The following is a 6,946-nucleotide window of genomic DNA, read 5'->3' as shown; positions in this document are numbered from 1 at the left end:
GGTCATTTGATCCATAGAACTTAGATGGATAATATGTGATATCTCTGTATATCAGATTATCATTGAAAGTGATCAGAATGTTCCATTGCTTCCATTAAATAAAATATGTCACACATGTTTATTTTATATTTGTAAATACTGCATTTCTGTTTTTTTAAAAGAAATTTGCATTTAATGAGAGATCAAACTCCATTCTTAGATTCACTGAAAAGAGAAGGATATTTCATGATTTCATTAATCCTCATTTATCCCCAGTTCATCAATGTTGACATGAGACTCAGAAAATGATAATCTGAACTGGGGATATAGTTTGGTGGTAGAACATGTACTGCTTGGGACATACATTCTTTCTCTAGCACAAAAGCAGCAGCAACAACAACAATACCAAAAGATATCTCTATTTTGGGACTTTGAATTGCCTAATTCTTTGAACTGACTAAAAAGAATTCAATTGGCAAAACACGTCATCTCTTGCCCTTTTCTCTCTGTCTCTCCTTCTTTGAGGCTGTAGAGAACTTTTAACTTGTCAACTACGTAATAGACACGAGAATCTCTTCTCCAAAGCCAGGATACCTAGAGATATTATTTTACACTTCCCCTAATTTTTTTGTAAAAGATATAGCCATGAAGAAAGCCTCTGTCTTTCCTTGTGATGAAGATAGGAGATAGAAACTAGTCAAGCAGACAGTAACGGGTACTTCAAAAATAAGCAGTTCTATTTTTGGCTTTGGATACACCAGAAGTGTTCCAACCAGAGGAGCTGCTGTATACCAGGACCCCAAATCTAGTCACTGAGAAGAAAAGACCTATGAACACATCGTGGGCATGTGGAATGACTAGCTCATCTATGCCTCAATTCAGATTCTGCCTAACTCCCCCAAGAAGGTCCTAGAGTAGCAGCTGGATGGGTTTTGCCTATGAGACCTGTTCTTGCTGTATAGGGTTCTCCTACTTGCTTTCTCCTAAATGTCTACCTATGAACCAATCATAAATTCTCTTCTGGAAACTCACTCTTTCAGTTTATGAAAATCAGTCTTTGAACGAATGGTGAGATTCAGAGGCACTGTCTCAGGAGAAGTTTTCTCTGATTGATCGTGAAATTTGTAATCCTAACCCCTGAGCTAATCCAGGCTACAAGGCCTCTGTCACATTCAAGGACCTGCATTCTGTTCAAGAAAGAGCCTCACTCTCTACCTATACTCAGAGGTCTCAGTGCGACTCAACAAGCACCATGGTATTTGCCTCCTTCCTTCCTTCCTTCCTTCCTTCCTTCCTTCCTTCCTTCCTTCCTTCCTTCCTTCCTTTCTTCCTTCCTCCCTCCCTTCCTTTCTTCCTTCTCTGTCTCTGGCCATAAGGTCATGCCTTTTGTTTACTGGCCCATCTCATCTTTATTTAATCTATGGGTCATTTGCTTAACATCCTTGAGTCTTTTTTTTAAACTTATTTTATTAGATATTTTCTTCATTTACATTTCAAATGCTATTCTGAATGTCCCCTATACCCTCCCCTCACCCTGCTCCCCTGCTCACCCACTCCCACTTCTTGGCCCTGGTGTTCCCCTGTATGGGGCATATAAAGTTTGCAAGAAGAAAATAAATAAATAAATAAAGTTTGCAAGACTAAGAGGCATCTCTTCCCAACAATGGCTGACTAGGCCATCCTCTGCTATATATGCAGCTAGAGACATGAGCTCTGGGGGTACTGATTAGTTCATATTGTTGTTTCACCTATAGGGTTGCAGACCCCTTCAGTTCCTTGGGTAATTTCTCTAGCTCCTCCATTGGGGTCTCTGATTTCTATCCTATAGATGACTGTGGGCATCTACTTCTATATTTGTCAGGTATTGGCATAGCCTCACAGAGATAGCTATATCAGTGTCCTTTCAGCAAGATCTTGCTGGCATATGCAATAATGTCTGCATTTGGTGGCTAATTATGGGATGGACCCCTGGGTGGGGCAGTCTCTGGATGGTCCATCCTTTTGTCTTAGCTNCAAACTTTGTCTCTGCCACTTCTTTCATGGGTATTTTATTCCCTATTTTAGGGAGGAATGAAGTATCCACGTGTTGGTCTTCCTTATTCTTGATTTTCTTGTGTTTTGGAGATTGTATCTTGGATATTCTAGGTTTCTGGGCTAATATCCACTTATCAGTGAGTGCATATCAAGTGAGTTCTTTTGTGATTGAGTTACCATATTTGTTATGCTTTTTATCTTGTTAACTTGTGTTTTTGTCGTGAGTGTGGACCATGATTCTGATAATGGGTGAGCAAAGAAATCATACATTTTAATCTAGGCACTTTGTTAAGAAGATTCCTACTGGCTTTGTAGCTGATGAATTAAAAACATATTGAAATGCAGAAGTCCTGAGCTCTAGACTGAGGTAGATTACTACAAGTTACACAGCAAAAACGATACATGTTATCTTTGGTTTTCCACCTATACAATGAAGGCATTGGAACAGATATTCTCAAAATCCTGGCCCAACTCTAGAACATGTTAATTTCATTATTTGTGATTATAGAGATAAAACATTCCAAGGGTCTGAAGGAAGAGTAATTTTAGAAGATATCCCTCTGTTTGTGATTTCTGCTCACCACCAAGGCCAAGTAAGACAGGGTTTCTGAAGATTACCTTTTCTTTTCGTCCTCCATTCCTTTACACGGCTGTTTCTACCACTTCCCACTCCACCTCCAACTTAACCCCCATCTAGAAGCCACCAACTCCCTTTGTGCTGAATTTCTCCAACTGTGAAACTGAGACTGAGTGCCCATCAGCCACCAGTGGGTATTGTGTGTCCCTTGCTCTCCTCAGAGCACTTACTATAGGAGCATTATCATTAAACTGAAATTGTCATTTCCTTCCTTCCCTTTCTCCATCATGCCTTGCTCCTGACTTCCTCAGGAGCCTCTTTGTAATATGTCAGTATTTCTAATCCTATTTTCACATACTATAAGGCTATGATGATGCTAATAATGTCATTGATAATTAGCTAGGAAATGACAGAAACCTTTTAAAAAGTGTCCTGTGATAGTGAATAAAAGAGGGGGAAAAATCTACCCCCAAAACAAAATACACACAATGGAAAACTAAAAAGAAAGAAATAAAAATGAAGAAGGAAAGAAAGAGAACCCAAATTCACAGAATTCACTTAGGAAAAAGGACTGATCTACATAAGAAATTTACATAAGGCAGTGTTGCCAGAACAAACACAGCAATCCAAATAAACAATTAAATTTAAAATGGACATAAACAGAGAGTGAATTTTTAGTGTAAGTATATCCTACCCAAGGGAAAAGTCCAGTGACCATACTAAAATTTCTGTTGTTTACCTGATTTTCTGGTATTGATATTTGTTAAATCATATGACCCTAAGAAGAAACAGAAAGCTGGCCTTTCTGCATAGCAACTCTGCTTGGAACAGAGGCCCAAGTGTGAAGCGGGCCTTCTTGTAGTTCTTCAAACACTAAACAGAGAAACACCTCAAAGTTGACAAGAAGTGTTCAAAATTTCCCATCAGTTTTTCTGTGAAAACGGCATGTGTGAGAGAACTACATACAAGACTTTGTCAAGGTAAACTTTTAATGTCCATTGATTTGTTTTCAGAACAATCTTTTAAGAAAATGATTTTTAAAACTTCATTTCTCGTTTTCTACAGCTCATAACAACACAGTCTTTGCTTAAGCCTCAGTTCTCAGTGTCTGACTCGAGCTGGTTTTGAGTTCACTATGTTGGCTGGAGATGACCTTGAACTTGTCCACACTTCCATGATTATATATATGTTGTGGACTGAACCCCGGGGCTTCCTGCATGTAGGCCAGTGCTGAGTTTCAGTCATATTACACTCTCATCTTTTGTTTTAAATTAACCTTTTGGCTAGTGTACAAATAAACGGGTTTTCACTGAGGTGTGTGAGGTGTGTGTGTGTGTGTGTGTGTGTGTGTATTCACTGTACTTTGTTCTTATCCTCCCCCTAAATTGTCTAACCCTCCTCCTCCTCCCTTCTTTGTACATCAGATGTGGAAGAAAGCGTATGGTAGACATTTATATGTATATGTGATATGTCATGAACAGATCCTTACTTTCTGGTTTACTTTCAGCTATTTTTCTCACGCAGCCCAAGCCCTCCTGCCTGGGAATGCAGCACCCATGGTGGGCTGGGCCCTTTAGTACCAATTGGCAATCAGCAAATGCCCCATAAACATGCAGACCAACCAATTTGATGGAGGCCACTCATCAAGTGAGGTTTCTTCTTCCCACGTGCTCTTTACATACATATGCACAATGTAAATCTCTTTACATACATATGCACAATGTAAATCTCTTTACATACATATGCACAATGTATATCTCTATTCTACCTACAGTATTTGTCTTTCTAAGTTTGGCTTATTTTGTTTAATACAATGATCTCCAGTGTCCTCTAGTTTTCTGTGAGTGATATATTTTCATTCTTTATAGTATAATAACATTCCATTGTGTGTATTCCTTGATCTACTAGTCAGTTTATAAGTATCACAGTGGCTCCATATATTTGCTATTGTGAATGATGAAGCAATAAACATGAATGAACAAGATTCTCTCTGTGGTATGCTGACTTAGAATCCTTTACATACAGAAACAGTATGAATGCTGAAGGGCTCCCTAACAGGCCCAAGCAGGGCAAACAAAGCAATTGCAGTTCCTACCCTCTCCCCTCCCCCCTAGCTAAACCATTAGATTACATTCCTAAAACTAGAAAGGTCTATTTCCTTATTTGGTCACTTCCTTAGGCCTGACTAAAACTCCAAGGTCCGGCAATTAAAATTAATTATTTGGCTATACTGGCTAACATGTCCAATCAGAAATCACGTACTGCTTGCTGTCTTTGCAGCTCCCCCCTACCCTTTTTGTCCCCTCAGGGGTACTAACATCATCTTCTTTTTGCTGAGAATTTGGTGTCTGGGTAAGTTCCCGGTCGACTCCTAGGCCTTTCAGATAGATCACATAGTAGTTAACTCTTCAGTTTGTTAAGGAGCCTCCATGTTAATTTTCATAGTGGCTACACCAATTTACTTTCCTATCTACAGTGAATAAGAATTCCTATTTACCTAACTTTTTGCTGGCTTCTGTTAAATCCATTTTAATGAGCATATTTCTGATGCCTAAAGATAAACACTTTTAAAATGCTTACTGGACATTTATGCTTTTTTCCTTTGATAATTATTAGCTTGGTTTTTTCTTTTTGGTATTTAATTTTTATATCTATGCAGCACAGACCTTTAATTCTAGCACCTGCGAGGCAGAGGCAGAGACATGAGAATCTCTGCGATTTGGGGGCCAGCCTGATCTACACAGTTCCAGGATAGCCAGAGACAAATAGTAAGACCCTGTCTTGAAAAAAAAAACAAACTAAACTAAAGTGGAGAGGGAGGGAGGGAGGGAGAGAGAGAGAGAGAGAGAGAGAGAGAGAGAGAGAGAGAGAGAGAGAGAGAGAGACTATAGAACAAGAGAAGCTGAGATACTTTGGGTGTGTGTGTGTGTGTGTGTGTGTGTGTGTGTGTGTGTGTGCATGTGCCTGTGTGTGTATTGTTAATCATAAGATTAGCCAGAAAAACCAACTCCACCATTTTTGTCCAAATTTAAAGCAAGCTTTATTAAATATTAAACACTGGCCTGGACTTTGGTCAGCACCACTTCCTGGAATTTCCCAGGTGAGAATGGTTCAGGGCCATGTATTGCAGGGGCTTAAAAGCACATACATATAGGCCACCATACTTTGCGATGAGACTTTGTTGTTTTCCAAGAACTACAACTCCCAGCATTCTAGGAAATTATCTGGTTCCTGGGCAGGTAGAGATTACAGGTTAAAGTTGGGCATTATGGTGTGTGTGTGTGTGTGTGTGTGTGTGTGTGTGTGTGTGCATTTGGAGGGGGTGCAGATGGCCATGCATATACATGGGGAAGCTAGGGAAGGATATAGTCAGGTGTCTTCTGCTAGTGTGGTCTGCCTTATTGCATTGGAACAAGATCTCCCACTAAAACAGACCATTTTAGCTGGGCTGACTGACGAGTTAGCTCGTGGAACCCTCCTGTCTCTGCCCTCTGATGATGATGATGGCGTTACCCATACCTGCTATCATGCTCAACTTCTTGAATGTGTGTGTTTGGGATGCAAAATCTATTTCTAATGCTTAAACAGAATCTCTCTTAGTGCCAAGCCATGACCCTAGCCTGAAGCTGGGCTTCTTTTGCAGAAAAGAATTTCAGGGTGATATGAAGCAATTTTTATGTTTTTTTTATTATTTATTTGTTTGTTTTCTTTTTTGAGATAAGGTCCCATGTAGCCCAATTTGGCTTAAAATAACTGAGGATGACCTTGATTTTAAGATCTTTCTGCCTCCCAAGTCCTGAGATTACAGGTACGCATCAGTATGCCTGGCTTAAATGAGCCTAGAGCTCATTAAGAAACATTTTAAATATAGATTTAAACACAAACATCAAAGGGAAGAAGGAGAAGGAGAGAGAAAGAGAGGTTGGCTTGTTTGTTTTGGTCTTCTCATCCTGAGTGAGGTAACCCAATCACAAAAGAACACACATGATATGCACTCGCTGACACGTGGATTTTACCCAGAAACTTAGAATAGCCAAGATACAATTTGCAAAACACATGAAACTCAAGAAGAAGGAAGACCAAAGTGTGGATACTTCGTTCCTCCTTAGGATGGGGAACTAAAAACCCATGAAAGGAGTTACAGAGACAACGTTTGGAGCTGAGCTGGAAGGAAGGACCATTCAGAGACTGCCCTACCTGGGGATCTTTACCATAATCAGTCACCAAACGCAGACACTATTGCATATTCCAGAAAGATTTTGCTGACAGGACCCTGATATAGTTCTCTCTTGTGAGGCTATGCCAGTGCCTAGCAAATACAGAAGTGGATGCTCACAGTCATCTATTGGATGGAAC

This window comes from Mus pahari, chromosome 21 (assembly GCF_900095145.1).
Source record: "Mus pahari chromosome 21, PAHARI_EIJ_v1.1, whole genome shotgun sequence".
NCBI lineage: Eukaryota > Metazoa > Chordata > Mammalia > Rodentia > Muridae > Mus > Mus pahari.
The sequence above is the reverse complement of the archived record's forward strand: the minus strand, read 5'-3'. Positions refer to the sequence as shown.